The 27,068-nt window shown below is 41.0% G+C and overlaps 1 protein-coding gene across 2 annotated transcripts in view; it reads left to right on the forward strand.

Moving 5' to 3' along the window:
• The window catches only part of LOC149167552 (immunoglobulin), a 316,326-nt gene that overhangs the window by 124,050 nt on the left and 165,208 nt on the right, over positions 1-27,068 (forward strand). The gene's annotated exons all lie outside the window — the stretch shown is intronic.

Raw genomic sequence — 27,068 nt, forward strand, 5'->3', positions numbered from 1 at the left:
TAGGTAAATGTTGGCAGTTGCATTTTAATGTAATGATATTCTGCTCTTTTAGAGTGAACTTTTTGTCTCAATAAGTCTTTTAATGGGGTATATGGCACCACTAGGAGTGTGCATATGATGTTAGGATGCTTCTGAACTTGTGTAATGGAGCTTAAAGATCTGAGATCATGAAACAGTGAATTTTCTTTGTTAAGCATATTCAAATTGCAATGTAGTAAGCTTTTCTTGATAGAAACTTAAGTCTCAATAAGTGTTCAATTTTACTAACCCTGGAACTTGACAGATTATTTCCATTTGATTTCCCTGCTGTTGAAATTTAAAACAGCTGACAGAATAAAATGCACACACTGGGATTTTTAACTGGTAAATCAAATAACAAGCGGAAGCAAATGAAACCAGTTACACACGTGCACACAGAGTTTACTGCCCTTCAAAATTCAAATCTATTGTTCATTCAAATACCTTCACAACATACAAGGGCTCCCTTAATGGGAAAATGGCTCATTGAGAATAAATGCAAGCTACAACAAAAATTCTGATTTTTACTAGGCATCTGTATGGCCTGTTCTACCTACTAGAATTCTTTGGATCAACCCTCTGGAATTGCTGCCCTCTCGGCCTGCTGCACAAACCTTGCACAACACTTGTACAACAATATGACTGCGTTGTATGGCTGCACTCTCGGCCTGTTGCACATACCCTGCTCAACACTTGTACTAAAGTACAACTGCTGCATTGTGTGTCTGCACTCTTGGCCTGGTGTATGAACCCTATGTAGAACTTGTTGCCGCAAAATCTAGCAGGCCCTATGCAAAGCCTCACCCGGCGAGGGGCCAGACCTTATGGCAACAATGAGGAAGGGTTGTCACTGTCACCTCAACAACCTTCCTCCTGCTCTTTAGTGAGATTTAAACCACAAGGGAGGCTTCTTTGAATCTCATATAAGGGTATTCTAATACTAGGGCTCAAGGTGATAAGTTTTTGAGGGTCTAAGAATGGATAAGAGCTTGGCAGGGCCAAAGATGATTTAGGTTTTCAATGTCGAGGATCAAGTACTCTAAAGTTAGACCACTAAATGGGCTGCTATAAGTTGGGGTTTGAATGATCTTAATGGGGCACACAATGTCATATAACAGCCTAAGAAAAGCCCTCAAAATGATCTTCAAAAAGAATGGAGCAAGGACTTCAAATAGAGACTAGGGCTAAACTAGGGAAGGCAGTTTTAGGGATGTTAGATATGCATAAACAGCAAAAATGAAGGTGACATCAGCCCTTCTACGGTATGCAAGGCAATCCACTTTGTTAGATTTTTCTTGTATATAATTTATAAAGACTAACTCCCAATTATAAGCCACCCTCATGCAATAAAACAAGAAGTTTAAGCACAAATCAGATCCTAAACCCTAGCGGCTTCCCTAGCTGTTTAGGAGAGAGAAAATTATTGAGTTTTAAGGTGATTAGAGTTGCGGGGGAGCGCCCCCCCGAACCCGCTCCCAATCTGCGCTCCGGGCGGGAGCGCGCTCCCGATAAAAAAATTTGTGCTCCCTGCCAAAACAAGGAGCGACTTCGGGAGCGTCGCTCCTGGAGCGAAAATTAAAGCCCGGGAGCGATTGCTTCCGATCGCTCTCGGGCTTTTAATTTTCGCTCAGGGAGTGACGCGCGTGTCGACGGGAGCGAAAAGCGCGAAAAAAATTTGCGGATGCCAAAAAAAATTTAGTTTGAATTTGGTTTTTTTGTTTTATAAGGGCTTGGGGGGCATTTTTTATTTCATTGTGACTTGAATAAGTTGAGGAGAGCCAAGGAGATTGTGCAAAGCAGCGAGGAGGAGCGAGGAGCGAGCGCCGAGGAGTAAGGAGCAAGCCTGCAAGGAGGTTAGTAACTTAGTAATTTAGTAGTTTAAACTTTACTTACTTAGTAATTTAGTAATTTAGTTTAGTTTAGTTAGTAATTTAGTAAATGTATAACTTATTTAGTAAATGAATCATGAATCTAAATAAATTAAATTAATAAATAGTAAAACTAAATACAATTTTAATTTTCTCATTCCCATTCCCATTCCCATTCCCATTAAATTTTGCAGATTCAAAAGCCTACAAATATCAAACATCATGGACCTGGTTATATTTCTTGGCATTTTATTCTTCTTGGTTCTTTTTTTGGTTATTATGGTGCTGGGGAGTAGGAAACGGAGGGGCCAAAATGAAGGGGGATGAAGAAGCTGGAGAAACTGGATTTGATGAAAACCCCGGTGAGGAGGAGCTGGAGGAGGGTGAACATGACTCTCAAAAAACTAAACAAGACCAAACCCCATTGTGGAAATATGTTAATAGGCCTGAAGCAGTGAAAGGGGGTGGAACCACTAAATTTCATTGCCCCCATTGCAACAATAATTACACAGGTTCATACACTCGTGCCAGAAAACACCTTTGCGGGAAAAGGCCATGGGATGGAGATAAACAAATAGGAATCAAAACTTGTGCCGCTGTGTTAGCAGCAGATAGAGCCAAATACATAAGGGAAGAGGAGGAAGCCCAATACAAATCTAAAAAATCAAGGGGTTTCTCTGAACCAAGCTCACAATCACAAGCACAAAGAACTCCTTCAGCATCCTCCCAAGGCAGTGGATATGGAGGCATAGAGTCACCAGCTTTAAGGTGTAGAACCATATCAGATTTCCTTGATGAGGGGTGTAGGAATGATGTTGATTCAAAAGTTTACAGGTTTCTCTATGCATGTGGGATACCATTCAATGTTCTTCGCTCACCTTATTGGCACGAAATGGTTTCTGCCATAAATGATGCCCCTAAAGGATACAAGAGCCCTGTGTATGACAAGGCAAGAATCGTTGGACTTGATCATGAAAAAGCAAAAATATCACATTCTTTGAATAGAATGACAAGTTCTTGGACTGACCATGGGGTGCCCATTGTATCTGATGGATGGACAAATGTAAAAGGCAAGCCATTGATAAGTGTTCTTGCTGTGTCTGTTAGTGGTGCCATCTTTCTAAATGCATATGATTACTCATAGAAGTTCAAGACCGACATCAACATTGTAGAAGCATTACTTGAAACAATTGACTGTATTGAGCCATACAATGTCATCCAAGTCATCACTGATAATGCTCCTAATTGTAAGGCAGCAGGAGCAATTATTGAGGATAAATACCCCAACATATTTTGGTCTGGGTGTTTGGTTCACACATTGAACCTTTTGATGCATGATGTTGTTAAGAACAAAAATGAACAATACAAATGGATTGGTGATTTGTACAAGAAAGGCAAAGAAATGATAAAATTTATTACAAATCATAGCAATACCCATGGCCTTTTACGCAGTCACTCAAGATTGGAGTTGTTGAAGATTGCGAGGACTAGATTTGGTAGCTATTACCTCACCTTCAGGCGCCTTTTGAAGGTAAGAGAGTCATTGGCTAGCATGGTATCAAGTCCACACTGGCAGGTATTAAAGGAAAGGGCTACAAATGCAGCTGACAGGCGAGGTTTTGAACTAGTGGAGGAGGCTGCTCTTGATGGTATGTTTTGGTCAAGTGTGAGGCAAGTATCGGATTTCACCAAGCCCATTTATTACATGATTCGGTTTGCAGATGCAGCTAAACCAGTGATTGGCGAGGTGTATGAGTAGATGGATGCCATGTTGGGGCAAATAAAAGATATTGTTCATAACAAAGATCCCAACTTGTACAAACTGATTCACGATTGTGTGTGTGCACGGTGGAATAAACTTAATCTTCCACTACATTGCTTGGCGTATATCCTTACACCAAAATACTACTCTACCTCTTGGTTGGGCCAACCTGCACCAGGGGGTGGGATTAGGACCAAACCCCATTTAGATGCAGAGGTAACTAGAGGATATTTGGATGCATTAGAAAAGTTGATACCTGACAGGGAGGAATGTGTAGCTGTGTGCCTCGAAATAGGTAGATACTTCAATGTCACTGGTTTGTTAGGTACCTTCCTTGCAATGGAAGACAGAGACATATTTGATTCTCTCACATGGTGGGAAACATATGGCGGCCAGGGACTTTTGCCAAAATTGGCAAAAAGAGTTCTATCACAGGTTGTAAATACTTCTTTTGCAGAGAGGTGTTGGAGCACCTACAACTTCATATATAGTGTGAAAAGAAACAGACTCAATGAAAACCGGACAGAAAGCTTAGTTTATGTGCACTACAACTTGAGGTTGTTGAGTCATTACTGTGATTGGGCTTATGAGGATCCAACATATAAAATTTGGGACAACCACCCAGAGGATGACAATTTGGAGGATGGCACTATACATCTTGAAGAATTGGAAGAGGAACTTATAAGGGATGAAGATGAAGCAGCTGCAGCAGCCATGCCACCTCCACCATCTAGTAGCAGTGCTTGAGTCCCGAGTCTTGTTCCTTTGCTGTCACCACCTCCATCTACACCCTTACGTGGAGGGCATGTGCCTTCTAGTTCTGGTCGTCGGTCTGTGCGGGAGACTCCTAGAAGACCACCACGACCTGCTCATACAGGAGACTCTCGTGGCAAGGGCCACATGTAGATTTATAGTTTACTTGTCTTTTCTAGTTTCTAGTAGTTTTCATAACTGTTGAGTCTTGAGTCCTTGACTCTTGACTCTTTCATATCATAATGATTTTTTTTGTAAATAATATATGACTGTGACAATGAAATTTTGAAGTTTGAAGTTGGCAATTATAACTCATTGGTAATGATTGTGAATTATGAATATGATACTTCATGAAAGACTAAAGTTGTTTCATTTCATTTCATTGTTAATAATTCATTTTATAACATTTCATTTCATGTTAACAGTTAGAACTTAGAAATATCTAAGATATTATTTCTTGTAATGGTTAAACTTTGCTTACAAGTATAACTTTGGCGATCAATGATGATAAATATTATATATTGAATTTTCAATTTTGAAAGCTTGAAGTTGAAACTTTAAGATTGAATTTGATGAATCATGATTCACAAGACTCAATATGTTGCAGTTGTAATATGTATGTTACTAACTTGTGGACATGGTTGATGAAGATTATAACTTCTAGATGATTGATGTGATATGGTTCAATGATCAATCTATGTTTTTTTTTTGTTATATATATATCTAATTCATCATTCTACATGTTTTTATTGACATATATGTATCAAAATATAATATAATATATATATATATATATATATTTTTAAAAAATCGCTTCGGGATTCGCTCCCAAACCGGGAGCTTCTCAAAATGTCGCTCCCGCTCTCATTTTCGCTCTCGCTCCCAAGTAACACTGAAGGTGATCAACAAACATTTGGATCAATATCGTATCCTACAAGGGCTAATGGAGTCTTCATGGCACAATACTCCAAGGAAAGATAATGGAGTGAAGGGGGATGCTCTAGGGCATCCACTTCTTAAATCCTAGCTATTTTTCTTGTGAGGGGAGAAATTAAGTATAAGGTCTGCACATATAGAGTTTCCTTATAGGCTTTGAAGAAGACAATCAATTATGCATCGAAATTTCAGCTATGATCTAAGAAACCAGATTCGTCCTCCCCCCCCACGAGTCCCGAATCCCGCGTGTTAGACACGATTCTCAAGGGACGCATGTCTGATTTGTGGGTTCAGCGTGTCCGAACACGAGGGATTCATGGACCTAGCAAATCTGATTCGCTTGAGACACATGTCCCTCTCAAAAAGTGTGCCACAACTCTTTAAAAGCCTGATTTGGGCTCCGTTCTCTTCACTGTAATGCGTCTCTCTTGCTGTGGGTGTTGAGAAATCTAAGGGCAATGGTTAAGATGATTTCTCTTTTTATGATAACTGCTTGTGATGTCTTTTTATCTTTTCTTACTTATTAGCTTCTCCAGTTATTGTTATGTTTGGATATCATCAAACAACTACCAAAACAAGAAGAACAATAGTACACAAGAACACAGAATGTAGACTGCAAGACAGGGTATAAAACCTCTTCACTTGAGAGGAAAACCCGCAAAATCTCTTCTCCTCTTATAGATTCTTCAATTGATGAATTCAAAGACCTCTAGACCAAGATCAATACCCTCCAAGACCAAGTCCAACCTTTTTGAATGATGTGCTTCTCTTGTCCAAGTCAAACCCAGTCAAATCTTTTCTAGCAACACAACTTCGATCCCCAACTTCAGAATTTCGGCCAATATTGCAGGTCTCTAATTTTCGCCCCCCTTCAACTACAACTGCATCCCCACGTGTGAGCGAAATTAGCCTTCCGAGGCCTCCCAACAACTTCACTTATCTTGCTTCCTTGTCTAGGGCTAGTAGGAGACCTAGTAGACACTTCTTCTAGTAGATTTGATCCTCTTCCAGCAGATAGAGAATTTTGATCGTGAAGCTGCAAACCCTTGTTTCTCTTCTTCGCACATGTGAGAGAGAATTAGCCCAAAAACAATCTTTCTTCGTCTTCTTCCTTCTTCGCTTGCCTTCTTGCTCTTCTCCTTCGCTTGAATGAGTGAGTGATGAACGTATCTCAAGGAGGTCGAGTTTCCTCCTTTATATAAGCTCTTCAAGGTGGATGTGGCTCCTCAAAATAAGCCGACTTCCCAGCGGCCAAGCCAACTTGGTCTTGAAGGGTATTTTGACTTTTTTAATGACAAGTCATTTCAACACACTTGGGATCTCTTCCTCTCTACTTGTCTTTGGGTTTTAGTAGGAGGAGAGATCCTAAGGGATAAAGTTGCCCTAATCTGGAGGGTAGAAGCTGGAATTGTTGGGAATAGCCGGAATTGCCAGAACTGCCGGGAAAAGCCGAAAGCCGAAACTGCCGAGAACTTCCAGGAATAGCCGAAACTGTCGGGAAACGCCGGAAAAGCCGGAACTACTGGGAATAGCCGGAACTGCCGGGAAAAGTCGGAAGCCGGAACTGCCGGGAAAAGCTAGAACTGCCGGAACTGCTGGGAATAGCCCGAACTTCCGGAACTGTCGGGAATTGCCGGAACTTTTGGAACTGCCGGGAACTGCTGGGAACTGCCGGGAACATCTGGGAAAGCTGACGCAGAGGGTAGAAGCCGAAACTACCGGGAAAAGCCAGAACTGCCAGAATTGCCGGGACTGCCAGGAACAACTGGAATTGCCGGAACTGCTGGAACTGTTGGGAACAGTCGGAATTGCCAGAACTGCCGAGAATAGCCGGAACTGCCGAGAATGGCCGGAACTGCCAGAACTGTCGGGCACTGTCGGAACAACCAGAGCATCTGTCTTCGAAGGAGAGTAGCATGCAAGGGACAACTAACTAACATTGGGACAGTTGTATGGTACTTAGCAGCAAATACACCAAGCATGCATTGTTACAGCTAGCATGCAATGGACAACTAGCATGCCACAACAAGCATGCAAAGGACAACAAGCATGATAGGGAAAACAAGCAAGCTAGGGACAACAAGCAAGCAAGATGCAGCCAGCACATAGGTCAGTATGGCAACATGGTGCCGCAATGGCACATAATGCAGTACAGTGATGGGTACAGTCTTGATTAATGAAGCATGATGAGATGTAGCATAGTGATGATCGATGCAGCATGGTGCAGCACGGTGAGGTGCAGCATGATGAAGAAATGCAGCACAACGATAGGTGAAGGAGTCACCTTGGAGAATGAGTTGAAGCAACATGTCTTCAACTGATCTCATGTATCATCTTCTTAGAGATGATCTATGCTCTTATCTAGATAAGTGAAAGTGTTGACTTCTGTTGTAAACGTACTCTCTCTCTCTACTAAACTATTGGAGAACATACAAGAAGAATTGATCAAGGGTTTCCCCACGTTGGGGTTTGTCCCTTGCTAGCGCCACATCTTGTGTCCTTTTGTCTTGGCTTGTCTTCTGCTATTTATGTTTATGTTCTATTTGCAGTTTACTTTAATGTTGATGTGATTGCTAATCTGGAAAAGATATTGAGCTAACTGTGAAAATTGAAATAAATTGCTCTAAGCATAGAACATACCTAAAATTAACATGGTATTAGAGCTGAGGTGAAGACAATGCCCAAGCAAGAGTGAAAGAGCAATCATCGAAGACAATTGGGAAAGGACAAAAGGATCAGTGGATTCCTCATCCCTCTTCAAATTCACCGAGGGTGAAGTCGAAGTAGAGAATATTATCAGAATGGCGCAACAGAAGTTTCTGATGGCCTACCTAAAGATCACTTCATTGGGAAGTCCGGATCTAAGGGTGGAAGGAAAGGCAGATGCCTTGGTTGCAATAAGTTCGGCCATTATACGAAGGAGTGTCCGAATGGCAGAGACACATCTCTTGATGAAGATAAAAATCATTCCAGGGACATCTTCAATGATCAAAGGAATGACAGGTAATGCAGGTCATCAAGGAAATTGTTGACTCTTCAAAGAAAGCAAGGAACCCCAGGTATGAAGAATCAAATGTTGTTTTTGATAAGATAAAGAAACGTTATCTTGTATTGGCCCTCTCCTTCAGATTCTTTGGGAATTTGGCTTATTGATCGTAGTGCTTCAAGGCACCTCATCGGATAGAAGGGTGCTCTCTCGAATTTGGTAGAGACGGAAACAATAGTGGGATTATACTTGGAGTCGATGCCACCTATCCCGGAAAGGGTGTAGGGAATGTTACCCCTCAATTGAATGAGGGTAACTCTATTCATTTACAAGAATCTCTTTTATGTACCTAATCGCAAGAAGAACCTGGTGTCCATCTCGGAAATGGAAGTCAAAGGTTTCAGGTTGGCATTCATGAATGGAAAGGTACATGTTAAAAAATAGAATTTTCAAAGATGGTTTTTCTCATGGGATCAGGGTTGGCAATTTGTATCAAGTTGCAGGATGGTCCATTGGGGATCATGTCAATTGACATATCGCATCTATAACACCGAAGGTCTACCTATGGGGCCCTACCCGATGTGGGTCAGATGGTGATAGGGATGCCTGAATTCAAGAAGAGCATGAAGGTACATGTTTGAGATGTACTGAAGGAAAATCTTATAAGGGGACCATTCCCCTCATGCAGCAGGTCCACAGGTTTGGAACAACCCGAGGAGTTTGAGATTCATGATCGGGAATCTCATGTATACAGGTGGAAGAAAGCCCTCTATGGCTTGAAGCAAAACACCCCGGGCGTAGTATGAGAGGATTGATAGCTGTCTGATGAAGCTGAGATTCACTAGGAGTGAAACCGATCCAAACCATTACCCGAAGGTTGTGGATGATAGACCTCTCATATCGACACCTTATGAGGACAACCTATTTCTGACAGGTGCAGACCCTCTCATTTGCAGAAGTAAGAGGGAGTTGGATTTCGGATGTGGAATGATAAACTGCAAGCCTGTGACTACCTCGAGGATCTTAACTTTCAGAAGTTATATGGTAGTGATGTCGGACCAAATTTGGGAAATGCCTCTGAGTTTCATAAACTCATTCGCGTTGATGTTCTTGGTGAACTTCTGTCCGGACATATGTTTTGCAGTTAGCATGGTGAGCTCATATTTGGTTGAGCCTCACTGGATTGGTGCCAAGAATCTTTTGAGATATCTTCGGGGCACAATCTCTCATGGATTGAGATACACTGCCGGAAATATGAAACTGCATGATTATTCGAATGCTGACTGGGCAGGCAGTGTGGAGGATCACTAGAGCACTTCTCAGTGCTGGTTCTCTTTGGATTCTGCTTCGATATCATGGTTGAGCAGGAACCAGAAGTTGGTTGCTATAAGCACCGATCGAATACATAGCTACGAGTATGATCTCGTGTGAAGCTGCATGGTTGTAGAAGCTCTTAAGTGAGTTGTTTGTACACATGATGAATACCATTGAGATTCTTTGTGACAAACAGAGGGGGGATTCGATTATTGAGGAATCCCGTATTCGATGATTGCTCCAGCAGATAGACATCAGACACTGCCTTATCTGGATATGGTAAGTCGATGAGTGAGGAGGCTCCATCGCATTAAGACTGATGTACAGGTCACAAACATTTTGTCAAAGCCCCGGGGAAAGGTCAAATCTGTGACTTTCCCGAACGACTTGGAGTCGTTGAGAGACCTTCTTATAAGGGTCCTGCATGTTGCATGCATTGAGCTCTGGGAGCTCTAGGGGGGCTTGGGGTACTTACTGGAGCAACATACGACCATAGGGCGACTCATCCTCCCCTGGTGGTGCGCTATGTACAGGATGACAGGTTCAAGGCTTCCCCTGTGATACCCCGTGGCGACTGTGGCACAGGATGATTAGTTCTCCTGTGGGCCAGGATGATTATTTCTCTCGTGGCAACTGTGAAACAGGATGATTAGTTCTCCTATGGGCCAGGATGATTAGTTCTCCCTTGGCAAATGTGGAACAGGATGATTAGTTCTCCTGTGGGCTGGGATGATAAGTTCTCCTGTGGCAACTGTGAAACAGGATGATTAGTTCTCCTGTGGGCCGGGATGATTAGCTCTCCCGTGGCAACTGTGAAATAGGATGATTAGTTCTCCCGTGGCGACTGTGGGGTAGGATGATTCGTTCTCCTGTGGACAGGGTGATTAGTTCTCCTATCGAGGCATCCTACCCATGCAGTCTGGGACTCATGGGAAGTACCTCTCATCTGATCAATGAGCAGGGAAATGGGGTTAGGGACCATAGTGGTACTATCAATGGACGCATTGTTGTATCTACCGTACTCCTTATTCTAGGATGACCTCCATTGATCTGGGATCAATGAAACTGATTTGGGATCAGTATGAGTGGTTTGAGACACTCTCCTGTGATATTGATTTGGGATCAATAAAACTGACTTCTGGTCAGTAAGATTGATGTGACACACTCTCTTCAGATGAAACTGACTTTGGGTCAGTAGAGAATGGTGTGAGACAATGTTTTTAAAACTCCGACTTGGACTCTGACTCGGCCAAGGGTCGACTTCGACTCCAACTCCGACTCGGTATCGACTTGGCCGGCTTGATTTCAATGACTCGGTCGTTGTAAAAAATACATTAAATATGTATTTTTTATAAAAACACATAAATTTAAAGATTTTCATTCATGTTTCCAAACAAACAACATTAGAATATAGATAGAAGACAACATATGATCAAAGTAGGCTCATGAATATATCCATTATATTAAAATGGCACCCAGTGCACTGTCCAATACGATCAAATACTAACATCAAGGTACATAGAGGGATTGGTGCTCTTGATTAAATACGAGTTCCATACCCTAATACATAACAAAATTCAATGGAAACATTGCAATCCTGAAATCTTGAAAAACCGATAGATCTCATCATGTCCTTGCTAGACTTCCAATCCCAAATAGTAGTGCATCAACCCTAGATCCTTCATGTCAAATTCTGTTGCTAGTTGCTTCTTACATTCTTCAATTCGACCTTCCACACCTGTCAAGAGAAGATCATCCACATACAAAATAATGATTACCGAATCTCCCTTCACAACCTTAATATAAAGGTTCAGATCAACATAACTCTTTGTGAAGCCTAATCTTTGAAGGTATGCATCCATCCTAGCATACCATGCCCTTGGTGCTTGCTTGAGGCCATATAATGCCTTCTTCAATCTGCAGACATATGCCTTTTTGTCTTTAACTTCAAATCCCAAGGGTTGTTCTATATAGACTTCCTCATCAATTGTGCCATTCAAGAATGCAGTCTTGACATCCATTTGGTGGATGTTCCATCCCATCGATGCTGCCAAAGAGACCAATGAACGAATAGTTGTATACCTTGTTGTTGGAGCAAATGTCTCTTCATAATCGATGCCTTCCTGTTGAGAGAAGCCCCTAGCCACAAATCTTGCCTTATATTTATCAATGCTTCCATCTGCTGCATGTTTGATCTTGTAGAGCCATTTGGAAGTTACCACAGATTTGTCTTCAGGCCTAGGTATGATCTCCCAAACTCCATTCTTCATTATAGATTGATATTCTTCATTCATGGCATCCTTCCATTCTTGGTGATTAACAACTTCTTCAAAAGTGGATGGCTCTGCTTCTATTAGTTTTGTCATGTAGGCTACATAGCCAAAATAACATTTGGGCTTCTTGCTTTCCCTGAATGTACCTTGAGTTGCTCCATGACCTTCTGCATCTAGAAGTGTAGACTTCAACTAGTTAGGTCTTTTTCTAGTTTCGGGGATTAATGTAGGTTGTATAGGTTCACATGGACCTTCATCTTCATGATTTGATTCTTCTTTCCTAGTAACTTCTTCTTCAAATACCAGAAGTTCATCATCAGAGTCCATAGGGAGATCCTTTGATTTCTTGAATACAATACCTTCGTCAAATATCACATATCCACTGACTTCTATTTGGTGTCCATCCTTTATGTAGATCCTATGGGCCTTGGAAGAGTTATTGTAGCCCACAAACATTCCCTTCATGCCATATGGATCCAACTTCTTCCTTTTGTCCTTAGGTATATGAATATAGACAAGACAACCAAAAATTCAGAGATGATCTATGGTTGATTTCTTTCCAGTGAACACTTCTTTGGGAGTCTTGTTATCTAGTGACCTGTGGGGACTTCAATTTTGTATGTATACAACTATCTTTGTAGCTTCACCCCACAAAAATATTGGTAAATCTTGATCATGTAACATTGCTTTGGCACTTTCTTCAATGGATCGATTCTTTCATTTTGCAACTCCATTTTGTTCGGGATTATATGGGACTATCAGTTCCCTCTTAATCCTAGACTCCTTAAGGAAAGCTACGATTTAGTTAGATGTGTATTCTCCTCCATTATCGAATGTTAATATCTTGATTCTTCTTTCTGTAAGGTTCTCTACTTCAACTTTGAATTCTTGAAATTTGGTAAATACTTCATCCTTGGATTTCATTAGGTAAAACCAAGATTTCCTTAAATGGACATCTATAAATGTGACATAATATAGATGACCTCCAAGTGATTTAGGAGTCATGGGACCACAAACATCAGAATGAATAAGATCCAAGATTTCTTTTGACCGTGAAGCACTGCTTCCCAATGGTCTCTTGGTGCTCTTACCCAATGCACATCCCTTGCATACTCCTTCGTGATCTTCTTTCAGTTCAGGGATTCCATCTACCATTGACTTTAGAGTTGGAAGAATTTTGAAATGGAGATGACCGAATCTTCTTTGCCAAAGTTCACATGGGCTGATTTCAATGTGAACTAAAGCTTGAGCAAGAGGAGACAACAGCCTGTAAAGTCTTCTTTCACGAATCCCAATCACTCTAGTAATTTCGATGCTTGAGTTTTTACCCCATACTACAACTTTTCCATCAATGAACGCCACTCTATCACCTTTATCTTCTAGACTTGAAATGGAGAGTAAGTTATGCAAACCTGGAACAAATAGGATGTTGTTGAGATGAATATTTCCTCCATTCTCCAGCGTTATTGAGGTTGATCCAATTCCTCTCACAAGACAACTCTTATTATCACCAAGCTCTACGAAGTAAGAAGACTTTCCTTTTGATTATGATTTTAGTTGCTTGTGATGACCCGTCATGTGTCTTGATGCTCCACTATCGATCACCCAAATGCTCTCATCTTGAAATGTGCCAGTGAGTGTTGAGAAGAGTCTGTTGTCCTTTGTCTTGGTCCCTTCCTTCTTTGGGGAAAATAGGAGATTCCATACTTCATTGATTCTTTTCTTGAGATGACTTGCAACCTCTGAACACTTCTTTAGAAACTTCTTCAATGTAGTAGAGATCTTCATAATGCCCTTTGCCAACCTTAGCTCTGATACCATGTTGAGAAATCTAAAAGGGCAATGGTTAAGATGATTTCTCTTTTTATGGTAACTGCTTGTGATGCCTTTTTACCTTCTCTTACTTATTATCTTCTTCACTTATTTTTATGTTTGGATATCATCAAACAACTACCAAAACAAGAACAACAATAGTACACAAAAAAACATTATGTTGGCTGCAAGCCAGGGCTAAAACCTCTCCACTTGAGAGGAAAACCCGCAAAATCTCTTCTCTTCTTATAGGTTCTTCAATTGACGAATTCCAAGACCTCTAGACCAAGACAAATACCCTCCAAGACCAAGTCCAACCTTTCTGAATGATGTGCTTCTCTTGTCCAAGTCAACTTCGACCCCCAGCTTCAGAATTTTGGCCTCTGTTGCAGGTCTGAAATTTTCGGCCCCCTGCAATTGCAACTGCATCCACACGTGTGAGCGAAATTAGCCTGCAAATGCCTCCCAACAACTTCGCTTGTCTTGCTTCCTTGTCTAGGGCTAGTAGGAGACCTAGTAGACCCTTCTTCTAGTAGATTTGATCCTCTTCCAGCAGAATAAGAATTTCGACCTTGAAGCTGCAAACCGTAGCTTCTCTTCTTCGCATGTGTGTGAGAGAATTAGCCCAAAAACAATCTTTCTTCGTCCTCTTCCTTCTTCGCTTGCCTTCTTGCTCTTCTCCTTTGCTTGAATGAGTGAGTGATGAATGTGTCTCAAGGAGGTCGAGTTCCCTCCTTTATATAGGCTCTTCAAGGTGGACGTGGCTCCTCAAAATAGGCCGACTTCCCAGCTGCCAGGACGACTTGGTCTTGAAGGGTATTTTGACACTTTTAATGACAAAAATATTTTTCTTTACAAGTTACAATGTGCCTGATGAGGTCTTCAACTCATGAAAATGACTCTTTTGACTTCTTGACCTAGGACAAACCCTAGAAGCACTCAATGGGTGCTTGACCTATAAAATAAAAGACCTTGAGCATGAAACCCATGCTCCAAAAATAATAATAATAATTTTCTTTCATTTTGCAATATACAAGAATCAAAAGTACATTTCATATTTATGAAGACTGAACCTAGTTACACATTTTTCAATAGTGTGTGTGTGTGAGAAAGTAGAAAAGGGTTTAGGAGTGTTTTGGAGGTGATTCAAGCAACCAGTGATTGCATTTTTCTTTCATCCTCTTGTTGCGAGAGGAATTGGAGCACATATGGGAATTTGTATAGTTTGAAGAAGAGCATGCTTGAGCAGTCCAAGGCAGAGACAATGGTGTATGTGCACACCAACCTTCGTCCCATTTACAGGCAGAGGGAGGAGTGGTTGAAGAGAAAGACAAAGGTGTGGGATGTGTTTCATGATGATATGGGTTTGGACAATAGTTTTGAGTTGGAATTGACCAACTTGGATCTTAATGAGCTAGTGCTACAACTTGTCACTTTTGATGGTGGCGATACTCTCAAGGGGTCATCCTCCACCCCATCAAGTGCAAAGATTACATTGGATAGAGAGGAGGATGATGCATAGGAGAGTAGTGGTGATCATGACAGTGATGTTGATTTTGATGATGATGATTGATGAGCTACCTATTGTTGAAAAGTGTAACTAGGTTCAGTCTTCATAGTGCCATGTGTAATTGTGATCTTATGTAATTGATGAAAATAAGAAAAATAAAATTATTGTTGTAATACTTGTCTCATGGGTTTTGTTAGCGCTTGAAATTTCACCTCAGGCTGAGAAAGGTAAACCTCAAGGCTACATCAAACCATTTAGCCTCGTAGCTAGCCCTACGTGGCAGGAGAAGGCTCTCTCAGGTCAATCTCGGCAGATCTTCAATGGGACGAGATGACCAACAAGGTAACACTGATATTAGGCTAGTAAACTGATTAAAAAGGTTGATTTGGGGTTTTTTGGGTTTTTGGTGGCAAATTGAGGAATTGCAATTTTGGGTGTGGGGATTTGACACAGTTTCTGCAGGGGGCTCTTTGGGGCGAGGTAGGAGACCGTATTGATGCCTTTGATTGAGGTGGGTGGATGGAAAAGACCGGTGAGGAGCTAAGGAGAACAAATAATACTTTGAATTCTCCTTAAACAGTAGAAAACATAGAAATTAAACAAATTTAAAAGCAGAGCATGGCAAGCATGAATTCTTACTTTAACACTTCATTTGTTTAATGTGCAGCAGTAAAGGAAAGGAAATGATTCACATAGATTCACATAAACACACTTACAAGAACATTGAGAAACACACCATCAACACATGAGTCCACAAGAATCCCAAAGAGGACTGCAAAACCCTGGTCTTCCTTAGCCAAAAATTGCAGAGATACAGTGAAATAATACAATGATAGCTTCTCCCTCAAGAGTCCAACCTTCCAACCTCTGAAAATGATTAAGAAAATACATAATATAGGCAAGCCAACCTCTTCCCTTGCCTCTAGGGGTCGAGCTCATCCTTCTAGGAGCTGTTTCAACTAATTCTAAACTGAGCACTACAATCTAGGCAGTGAAAACAACTTGCTTCTATAAGCTAGGAAACCAATCCATTCATTAAATATTTACCCTTTACATGAATGAATCTTCTAGAAGTGTTAAACAAGAGTAAAAGTGTCTTAGAGTTACAATAATTACATCAAAGATAATCATCTTCCACCCCAAAAAGTCAAACTGGGTCAAAACTGCGTTTTCTGGGCTGTACAATGCAATTTGGCAAAAACTGCCTGACGGGTCGCGCGCCCCTGCCTGACGGGTCGCGCGCCTTTGGAGCGATGTTTGAGGCACTTGCAGGTGTCCAAATTGAGCAAAAGTGGGCTTGTTGGAAAGGTCTATGAGTCTACTTTCCAACCCAACTGAAATTTTTGAATTTGGAGGTCATTTGCCCTGTCAAAACTTAATTCTCCCAAGACTGGTTTCTGCAACTCAAAAAAGGGCCAGAAAGTCATTTTTTGGTAGTTTTTTGACCTTTTGGGGGACCAAAACTGCACAAAATCTCAAGTCCATCCATGGGCATATGTAACTTTGCATGAAAAATCTATAAATGCTGAGTTTTTGTGAAAAGGAGTTGCCCTGATGAAGGGTCGCGCGGGGGGTGAGACCCGTTAAAGAGCCAAACCTTGTAAATTACCAAAAAATGCCAAAATTTTCTCCAAATTTCTTGAAATTTGAACTGGGAGTCCCCAATCAAGTACCATGCTCAGTCAAAGAGGCTTTGACCAAAATTTGGAGTGGATCGGGCCTTTTCCGTCGTTTTAGTGCTTTGGCCAACCGTCCTTGGAGCAGCTTCGTTATCGCCGGCATTTTTGGCATTTTTTTAAAACCATGACACCTGTGCAAAAAGTGAAAGAGGTTTTTCTTCTTTGGCATGTTATGGACAAAAACTTCTCTCAGTTTTCCAAAATTCATCTTTTATTGCTCTGGAACATCATTTGAGTGTGACTTGTCCCGATGTGTGAAACAAGGAATTTTGTCGAAATGGAGCGAAATGAAGGGAATAGGGGGCTTCTAAATTCTTGGGGAAATTATTGGAAGTAGGGAGGGATGTTAGGAAGCAGGGGAAAGTGGAATCTCAGAGATTGAGTGAGGGGAAGGGGTCCAAAAGGGCAAAACACAGGCCAAACCTAGAAAATTGCCAGGTTATAGCTAGAAACTAGGGTTTGTGCAAAACTGAGGAATTTGGGGGATCTCAGTGATGGGAAGCATTTGGTAAGGTACTTTAAGGATAGGGGAAGGTGTATGAACATCAGGAAACAAGTTTTGCCGGTGATTTGACCATCCAAGAGAAATTGCCTTTCAAAACCCTAGAAGAGGGAAATGACCTTGCCAAGGCACAACTGAAGCATGAACAAGGTGTAACATGACCCAATGGAACCTAATATGATGATGACAACCCTCTGAATCATGATACACTCAGATGAATGATGACATGAATTGGCATTTTGACAACTTTAAGCCCAAAAGTACAATGGAGACTTTTACTTGCAAATGAAGACCTTTAAAAATACAATCATGATCTTCTTGAACTGTAGCAAGCAATAATTTTTCATGATGGAGGGCCTACCTTGCAAAATTTGGCAATTTGTGGCTCCTTGATGAATTTTCAGGCGGTTTTACAAAGAGGGCACTGACGGGTCGCGTGCCTCACCCAACAGGTCGCGCGTCACTGACGGGTCGCGCCCGTTATAATTTTGCACTGCTGGAGGGTGCCTGATGGGTCGCGCGCCTCTGACAGGTCGCGCGCCTGGTCTGACGGGTCGCGCACCTGTCAAGCTCACAAATTTCACTCAAACTCTCTTGCAATCAGTTGCTCTATCACTTGGATGCATACTGAGGCTTGATAGAGGGAGATTAGGGCTTTTATAGCCTTGTTTGAATTAATTTCATGTCACAACCCACATGGTTTCCTTTTATCCTGAAATTGGTGAAAATTGCTGCACAAGATAGAATCTTTCGAAGAAACACTTTGAAAATCATCCCTCTGGCTTGCTGGGCACTTATTGACCTTCAGAGACATGACCTTGAAGACAAATTTGACCAAAAACCCTAGACCTAAAAATTTGATCTCAAGATAATAAACAAGTAACCATGACAAAGTTTAATGATTGAAACAAGCTGATCTAGCAGTGCCAGGAGGGGGACAAAGACACCAGCTCCTCCATCAGGGTTATTGCATGCCTAATGGAATGCAAGACACTGATGAGACACCTACTTATGCAAATGCAAAGAGCTTTGATCGCTGATGGAGGGCTACTATACCGACTCTAACATTGGCTCCAATGGGGATGGTAGCTCCTTGGAGGTACCAAGAACCTTAGACCTCTGGGAGAGCAGACCAGTGCTTTATAATCATTAGGCAATGGAGTCAAAAACTCAAGCTGAAATGCATGACTGAAAAATGATGACTTGATAACACAAATTGACTCTCACTCAACTAAAAACTGACTCAACACTTAAACACAACCGACAAACTGAAAATGATGCTCAAAGGGGAGCTTATTCATCACAACCTACTCTAACAGTTTCATTCATCACCTGATCAAGTGAAATGAAACAACCAATGCAACCAAGTAAGTATCCCGTCTGCTGTTTGAATTCTCCACAAGTGCTTGCTTATGAACAACAAGAGAGAACTACTGAAAGGCAACTCCCATGACAACTTAGAAACAGATCCATTGAATGATATGGCTTCTCTATCCACCTCCAAAAACACTGCATAAGGATCTTGAAATTCAAGCACACTGGAACTTAGCTCATCCAATGGATTACTTCTCTTCTTCTCATACCATGAATGCACACTTTGATCTGAGCCTTGTGACGAGACCTCTGCTGAAAATGACAAAGAAACCGGCTGCCGGATCAAATTCATATCAGCACATGTTTCAAGCTCACATGTAGACAATGGAGAAAAACTTTGACTGCAAACCTCATCCAAAACATCAGCTATTGGATCATGAAAAACTTGAAAAGACTGCTGCAATCCCATTTCTATTGGTTCCATTGTGATTACATGATTGCCTACATGCTGCTCATTCTTCACTGAAGATGGACTATGCAAATTTCCCTTCAAATACTGAAATGATTCGAAACAGAATGGTAGGGAACCTTCTTGTTTCATTTGATCAAATATGTCAGCTTCCATATGAGAAGTCTTGAGGGGGCTGCAAATCTGAATATGAGAAGTCTTGAACAAGGTTTTTATTGCCTTCAAGATGGTCTGGATCAAGACTTGTTGACAGCTGATTTCTAAGTTCATGGAAGTTGTCTCTAATGAACTGACATGAATCAAAACAAAAAGGTAAAGAGCCTTCACTTACTTCAAACTTTGCTGCACTTTCCTCGTCAATGTCATAGCTGATATGCATCATTTGATCATTGTACTCGAGCTGCTGTAAGTGAACCTCTTCCTCCCACAAACTAGCTGCTGATTTGTCTGTAAGATTAGCTTATTTTTGGAGAACATAATCATCATCATACTGATCATATTGAGGCAAATCATCACTATAAAACACATCATCAAGCATACATGTCATATCAACAGTTCTTTCTTCTTCACAATGATCTATAAAACAATCGCTATGACAACTGGGATCAGAAACAAAATGTTTTGGATCAGCAACTTGTTCTTCTTCAATCAGCGAGCCATGAGCTTGAACATCATAATCATTCCTTGCGTTGATCTTGTCTATCATTTTTTCCACTGCACTTACCAAAATGTCGAGCTTCACCTCTAGAGATGTTGATTCTTTCGGATCTATGTTTTTCATCTTTTCTTCCTTCAACCTTGCCCGTCGGATCAGCAGATGCGCCTCTACATTTACTGCACTGTTTTGCATCTCGTGAAGTGTTGCAATATCCCTTTCTCTCAGCTGAAACTCCATCTCCGGATCAAAGGCACCCGGATAGTGCAAGAGAGCGGATCTAGGAGTAGGCCTTATATCAACTGGCATCGAATAATAAACTTGGTTAAATCTGGCTGAAAACTGTTGTACTGTCTCCCCTGGTAGTCTTTTCAGCTGGTTATACTCTTCTACAATCAAGAAAAGGTTCTGTCCGATCATCCACCTGTTGAGAAAAACTTTGACAAACTGCTGGAAATCTGAGATGCTTGCATCAGGCAGGGCTTTAAACCAACTCTTCACTTTGGCTTGCAAAGAAAGAGCAAAAAGCCTAATACTAACATCTTCATTATCAACTTCAAAAAGATCTAGAAAAGTCTCAACATTCTGCACATGTTGCTCAGCGTTGATATTCTTACATTCACCATCAAACCTCGGCAAGTATAGATCATAGTTTTTGGGGAAAGCATGGAGAACAGAAGGTAAAACAAGAGGTTTATACCGATCTGGGATTTTACAAGGTGTAGGGGTATGTACAGCAGGTATAGAATCGGTCTTGGTCTCTTGGGGTTCATCAATTTGAAGATGGTCATCACAAAATTTAGAAGAAAGGTCTTGATCAAGCTCAAAGGCATGCAAATCTTTGGTATTCACAATCTTCAAAGGGAAAGAATCAACTGCAGGCCGAGGATCTCTTCTCAAATACAATATACTTTGCAAAGCCTTCTTAACATTCTTGGGAAAAGAGAAGAAATAATTTATGATAAAGAACAAAATGTCTTGGATGAAATTCCAACTTGAATACCTGATCTGTGCATGTTGTCCTTTCATGTTTATGCTGGTCGGGATCATCCTCCAGTGGAGTCTTTGGATCTGATCTCAAAACTGATTTAGAGTCGCCAAGTGAATGATTTCAGCCTTTCAAGTGTCTGATCGTTGTTCCCCATCAACAATCAGATCTGAACTTGATACATGTACTGGGGTGAAATGTAAATGAAGTGCTGTATTCACAAGCTCACGGAGATTGACTGAAGCAGCGTTTATCTACTTCCGCTTATGCAAAGCAAAAGCGTTTCGAAGGCTACCTGGCGTAACTTCAGGCTCCGTCTAAGACTTATGAAATAACACGTCAATGAGCAAAGGACTAGTTGTTCTCCCCAGTATGGTCGCCAGTATGTTAGCGCTTGAAATTTCACCTCAGGCTGAGAAAGGTAAACCTCAAGGCTACATCGAACCATTTAGCCTCGTAGCTAGCCCTACGTGGCAGGAGAAGGCTCTCTCCGGTCAATCTCGGCAGATCTTCAATGGGATGAGATGACCAACAAGGTAACACTGATATTAGGCTAGTAAACTGATTAAAAAGGTTGATTTGGGGTTTTTTGGGTTTTTGGTGGCAAATTGAGGAATTGCAATTTTGGGTGCGGGGATTTGACACAGTTTCTGCAGGGGGCTCTTTGGGGCGAGGTAGGAGACCATATTGATGCCGTTGATTGAGGTGAGTGGATGGAAAAGACCGGTGAGGAGCTAAGGAGAGCAAATAATACTTTGAATTCTCCTTAAACAGTAGAAAACATAGAAATTAAACAAATTTAAAAGCAGAGCATGGCAAGCATGAATTCTTACTTTAACACTTCATTTGTTTAATGTGCAGCAGTAAAGGAAAGGAAATGATTCACATAGATTCACATAAACACACTTACAAGAACATTGAGAAACACACCATCAACACATGAGTCCACAAGAATCCCAAAGAGGACTGCAAAACCCTGGTCTTCCTTAGCCAAAAATTGCAGAGATACAGTGAAATAATACAATGATAGCTTCTCCCTCAAGAGTCCAACCTTCCAACCTCTGAAAATGATTACGAAAATACATAATATAGGCAAGCCAACCTCTTCCCTTGCCTCTAGGGGTCGAGCTCATCCTTCTAGGAGCTGTTTCAACTAATTCTAAACTGAGCACTACAATCTAGGCAGTCAAAACAACTTGCCTCTATAAGCTAGGAAACCAATCCATTCATTAAATATTTACCCTTTACATGAATGAATCTTCTAGAAGTGTTAAACAAGAGTAAAAGTGTCTTAGAGTTACAATAATTACATCAAAGATAATCATCTTCCACTCCAAAAAGTCAAACTGGGTCAAAACTGCGTTTTCTGGGCTGTACAATGCAATTTGGCAAAAACTGCCTGACGGGTCGCGCGCCTTTGGAGCGATGTTTGAGGCACTTGCAGGTGTCCAAATTGAGCAAAAGTGGGCTTGTTGGAAAGGTCTGTGAGTCTACTTTCCAACCCAACTGGAATTTTTGAATTTGGAGGTCATTTGCCCTGTCAAAACTTAATTCTCCCAAGACTGGTTTCTGCAACTCAAAAAAGGGCCAGAAAGTCATTTTTTGGTAGTTTTTTGACCTTTTGGGGGACCAAAACTGCACAAAATCTCAAGTCCATCCATGGGCATATGTAACTTTGCATGAAAAATCTATAAATGCTGAGTTTTTGTGAAAAGGAGTTGCCCTGATGAAGGGTCGCGCGGGGGGTGAGACCCGTTATAGAGCCAAACCCTGTAAATTACCAAAAAATGCTAAAATTTTCTCCAAATTTCTTGAAATTTGGACTGGGAGTCCCCAATCAAGTACCATGCTCAGTCAAAGAGGCTTTGACCAAAATTTGGAGTGGATCGGGCCTTTTCCGTCGTTTTAGTGCTTTGGCCAACCGTCCTTGGAGCACCTTCGTTCTTGCCGGTATTTTTGGCATTTCTTTAAAACCATGACACCTGTGCAAAAAGTGAAAGAGGTTTTTCTTCTTTGGCATGTTATGGACAAAAACCTCTCTCAGTTTTCCAAAATTCATCTTTTATTGCTCTGGAACATCATTTGAGTGCGACTTGTCCCGATGTGTGAAACAATGAATTTTGTCGAAATGGAGCGAAATGAAGGGAATATGGGGCTTCTAAATTGTTGGGGAAATTTTTGGAAGTAGGGAGGGATGTTAGGAAGCAGGGGAAAGTGGAATTTCAGAGATTGAGTGAGGGGAAGGGGTCCAAAAGGGCAAAACACAGGCCAAACCTAGAAAATTGCCAGGTTGTAGCTAGAAACTAGGGTTTGTGCAAAAATGAGGAATTTGGGGGATCTCAGTGATGGGAAGCATTTGGTAAGGTACTTTAAGGATAGGGGAAGGTGTATGAACATCAGGAAACAAGTTTTGCCGGTGATTTGACCATCCAAGAGAAATTGCCTTTCAAAACCCTAGGAGAGGGAAATGACCTTGCCAAGGCACAACTGAAGCATGAACAAGGTGTAACATGACCCAATGGAACCTAATATGATGATGACAACCCTCTGAATCATGATACACTCAGATGAATGATGACATGAATTGGCATTTTGACAACTTTAAGCCCAAAAGCACAATGGAGACTTTTACTTGCAAATGAAGACCTTTAAAAATACAATCATGATCTTCTTGAACTGTAACAAGCAATAATTTTTCATCATGGAGGGCCTACCTTGCAAAATTTGGCAATTTGTGGCTCCTTGGTGAATTTTCAGGCGGTTTTACAAAGAGGGCACTGACGGGTCGTGCGCCACTGACGGGCCGCGCCCGTTATAATTTTGCACTGCTGGAGGGTGCCTGACGGGTCGCGCGCCTGTCAAGCTCACAAATTTCACTCAAACTCTCTTGCAATCAGTTGCTCTATCACTTGGATGCATAATGAGGCTTGATAGAGGGAGATTAGGGCTTTTATAGCCTTGTTTGAATTAATTTCATGTCACAACCCACATGGTTTCCTTTTATCCTGAAATTGGTGAAAATTAGCTGCATAAGATATAATCTTTCGAAGAAACACTTTGAAAATCATCCCTCTGGCTTGCTGGGCACTTATTGACCTTTAGAGACATGACCTTGAAGACAAATTTGACCAAAAACCCTAGACCTAAAAATTTGATCTCAAGACAATAAACAAGTAACCATGACAAAGTTTAATGATTGAAACAAGCTGATCTAGCAGTGCCAGGAGGGGGACAAAGACACCAGCTCCTCCATCAGGGTTATGGCATGCCTAATGGAATGCAAGACACTGATGAGACACCTACTTATGCAAATGCAAAGAGCTTTGATCGCTGTTGGAGGGCTACTAGACCGACTCTAACAGGTTTCATGATCAGGGAATTTTATTTTTAATAATGGCTCCCAATGTGAGCCTTTTGGTTTTGTCATCTAGTCATAAAAGTCAAATTGAGTCAATGTCATGTATAAACGACCCTTCTTGTGCATGTTACATTTTGTATGAGTCATTAAATAAGTACGAAAGCCCTCTCCTTGAAGTCGGCTTCAAGAAGAATAATAATATCTTCACCAAAGGACATGTCGGCTCATCTTCATGTTAAGTCGACTTATTGTCATGGCAAACAACTATAAATAGGGCACTCGACCTCATTTCAGAGCAAGGAATCTCGGTCAAGGTCTGCAATAAGAAAGAACTGCGAGAAGCTCAAGAAGGAAGCCTCGTCACCAGCGAAGAAAAAAGGAAGATATCCGAACTATTCTAGATCTGTTTTAGGGCTATCACTTGTCAGTTGTGCTAGGAATGAAGGCATGATTTGTTGCAGAAGAAGCCGAGAAGAGTTCTAGAAAGGGCGAGGCTGGAAGGGTCACTTGGGAAGCCGAATCAAGGGAAGATTCATTGAATACATCAAGCCGAAGTATGTAAGGAAGTCTCCCCTCCAAGCAAAGTGATAGCAAGGTACATCATACATTACACGTGCTGCAATTAAGGCAATTGAAGGTAGCATGTCTAATCGAAGAAGCCGAGATCTGAAAGATAGCGGAGAAGGAAGAAGGAGGTAGTTTGACCATTGAACAAAGGAGTTAAACTAACAGGTCTTGTGGCTTGGTCTTGGAGTGGCAAATAGGTAAAAGGTCTTGGTCTTGGTCTTGGTATTCGTCAATTGAAGTCTCTATAAGAAGAAGAATTTGTTTGGGTTTTCCTCTCAAGTGGGAGAGGTTTTGGCCTTGGCTGATAGCCTATATTCTGTGTCTCTTGTCTCGTTATTGTTGATAGCCTATATTCTGTGTCTCTTTTCTCGTTATTGTTTATGCTTCGGATAACTGTTTGTTGAAGAACACTATAATAATCTAACTAAAGATAAGATCGTAAGCTAATGAAATAAAAAGCATTCACAAGCAGTTATCTAAAGTATAGAAATCACCTAATCTCGATGCCCTAAATTTATCAACATGGTATCAGAGCTAAGGTGACTGAATCAAGAAAGGGCATCTTATCAAGGGACACTCAAGGATCAGATCTTGTGGAAGGCATCATCTTGAAGTCAAGATCTACAAAGGAAGCATCATAACCCTAGATCAAAGAATTCTACAAAGAAGTATTGGAATCATCATCAAGACAAGAAGGCCAAAATGCTACATCTACTCAAGTTGAAAAGATTTACGAATCAAATCGAAGTGTCTTGAAGATTATTCATCTAAAGGAAGCTAGATCAAAAGGCTTTGTCATCAAGATTCTAAGGCGATCTCTCTCTCGTTGAAGTAAGGTCCTTACCATTGAAGACATCATCAAAAAGTCAACATTAATCTTCATCAACAAAGACTCCACCATCAAAGGATCGTAAGGGATCTCCCTCTTTGTGGGATCAAGGATCATTATTGAAGAAAACTATCTTCATCAAGGAGAAGTTTTCTATTCTTTATATCATCATCAACATCAATGGAGCAACAAGGAGAAGGAGCATCCTATCAAGTAAGTATATTTATGTCCACATTTGAATCTGTCAAAATGTCTTTTTGCAAGGAAAGCAACAAATTGGTTGGGGCTTCAAACTATCTTGCATGGAAGAAAAGGACAAATTTGAATCTCATTGAAAATGAGGTTATGGAACATGTCAAAGGATCTATCACCAAACCAGGAAAGGAAGATGCTCAAGCTCTTGCAAAGTATATGAAAGGGGAAGTTAGGGCTCAAAGGATTCTCATAGAATCCATCAAGGATCCCCTCATCCCATATGTATCAAAACTCAAAACTTCAAAAGAAATCTATGACAAACAAGTAGAGTTGTATTCAGTGAGCATTGTTGGAGAAGTCATCTCATTAAGGCAATAACTCTACAAGCTGAAGATGTCGAGGGAAGATGGAATAGCCTCATACTTTATGAGGATATCTGAGATCCGGGATCAACTATAAAATCTGGGAGAAGTCATGTCTGATAGAGAAATGACTACAATTGTATTAAATGAACTACCGGACGAGTGGGGTAACTTTAGTTCAAGTATTTATGGGAGGAAAGAAGCTACTCCATTCCAAAATCTATGGTCACTGTGCAAGATTGAAGAATCTAGACTAAAGGCCAAATCTGATGTGGGAGCATGTGAGCAAAATCAAGCTTATGCTACAATGACAAGAAGAAAAGGAAAATTTGGGAAGTCTGATTCTCGGTAAAAGAAAAGGAACATGGCTTAGATCCAATGCTATGATTGTCAAGAATATGGACACTATAAAAGAGATTGTCTTAAGACCAAGAAGGACAATAACAAAGGAGGAAGAGAAGAAGCCCATATCACCAAAGAAGTAGAGGAAGTTGAAAAGAAGTCCAAGAAAGAGGAAGTAAGAGATCTCTATTATTGAGATAGTCTTCCTCACATAAGTTCTTTTCAAGTTCCTAAGTCTTCTGTTGTAAGATATGGCTATCATGATTCACTAAGTAAAATAATGGGACATCATCATAGACATCATCATAGAGAAGCATGAAAGATGGTTAGAATCTATGGAAGTGAAGGATATAGCTCTTGGGAATCTCATTGAAGACATAAGTGGCAAGGTCATCTAGTACAAGGTTCATCATACATCTGTCAAAAGGAAACATCTGCTGATGGGGATACTTTAGATCCTCAAGATTCTCTGATGAAATCTTCATTGAAAAGTTCACCGATCATGAGGGGAAGCAAGTGTTTCATCAAGGATTCCAAACTTGTGGAATTCATGGGATGATGATATGATGACATAAA

Source organism: Pinus tabuliformis, chromosome 5_1 (assembly GCF_031772625.1).
Source record: "Pinus tabuliformis cultivar Carrire ecotype Pingquan chromosome 5_1, CPIR1, whole genome shotgun sequence".
In the NCBI taxonomy this organism is placed as follows: Eukaryota; Viridiplantae; Streptophyta; class Pinopsida; order Pinales; family Pinaceae; genus Pinus; species Pinus tabuliformis.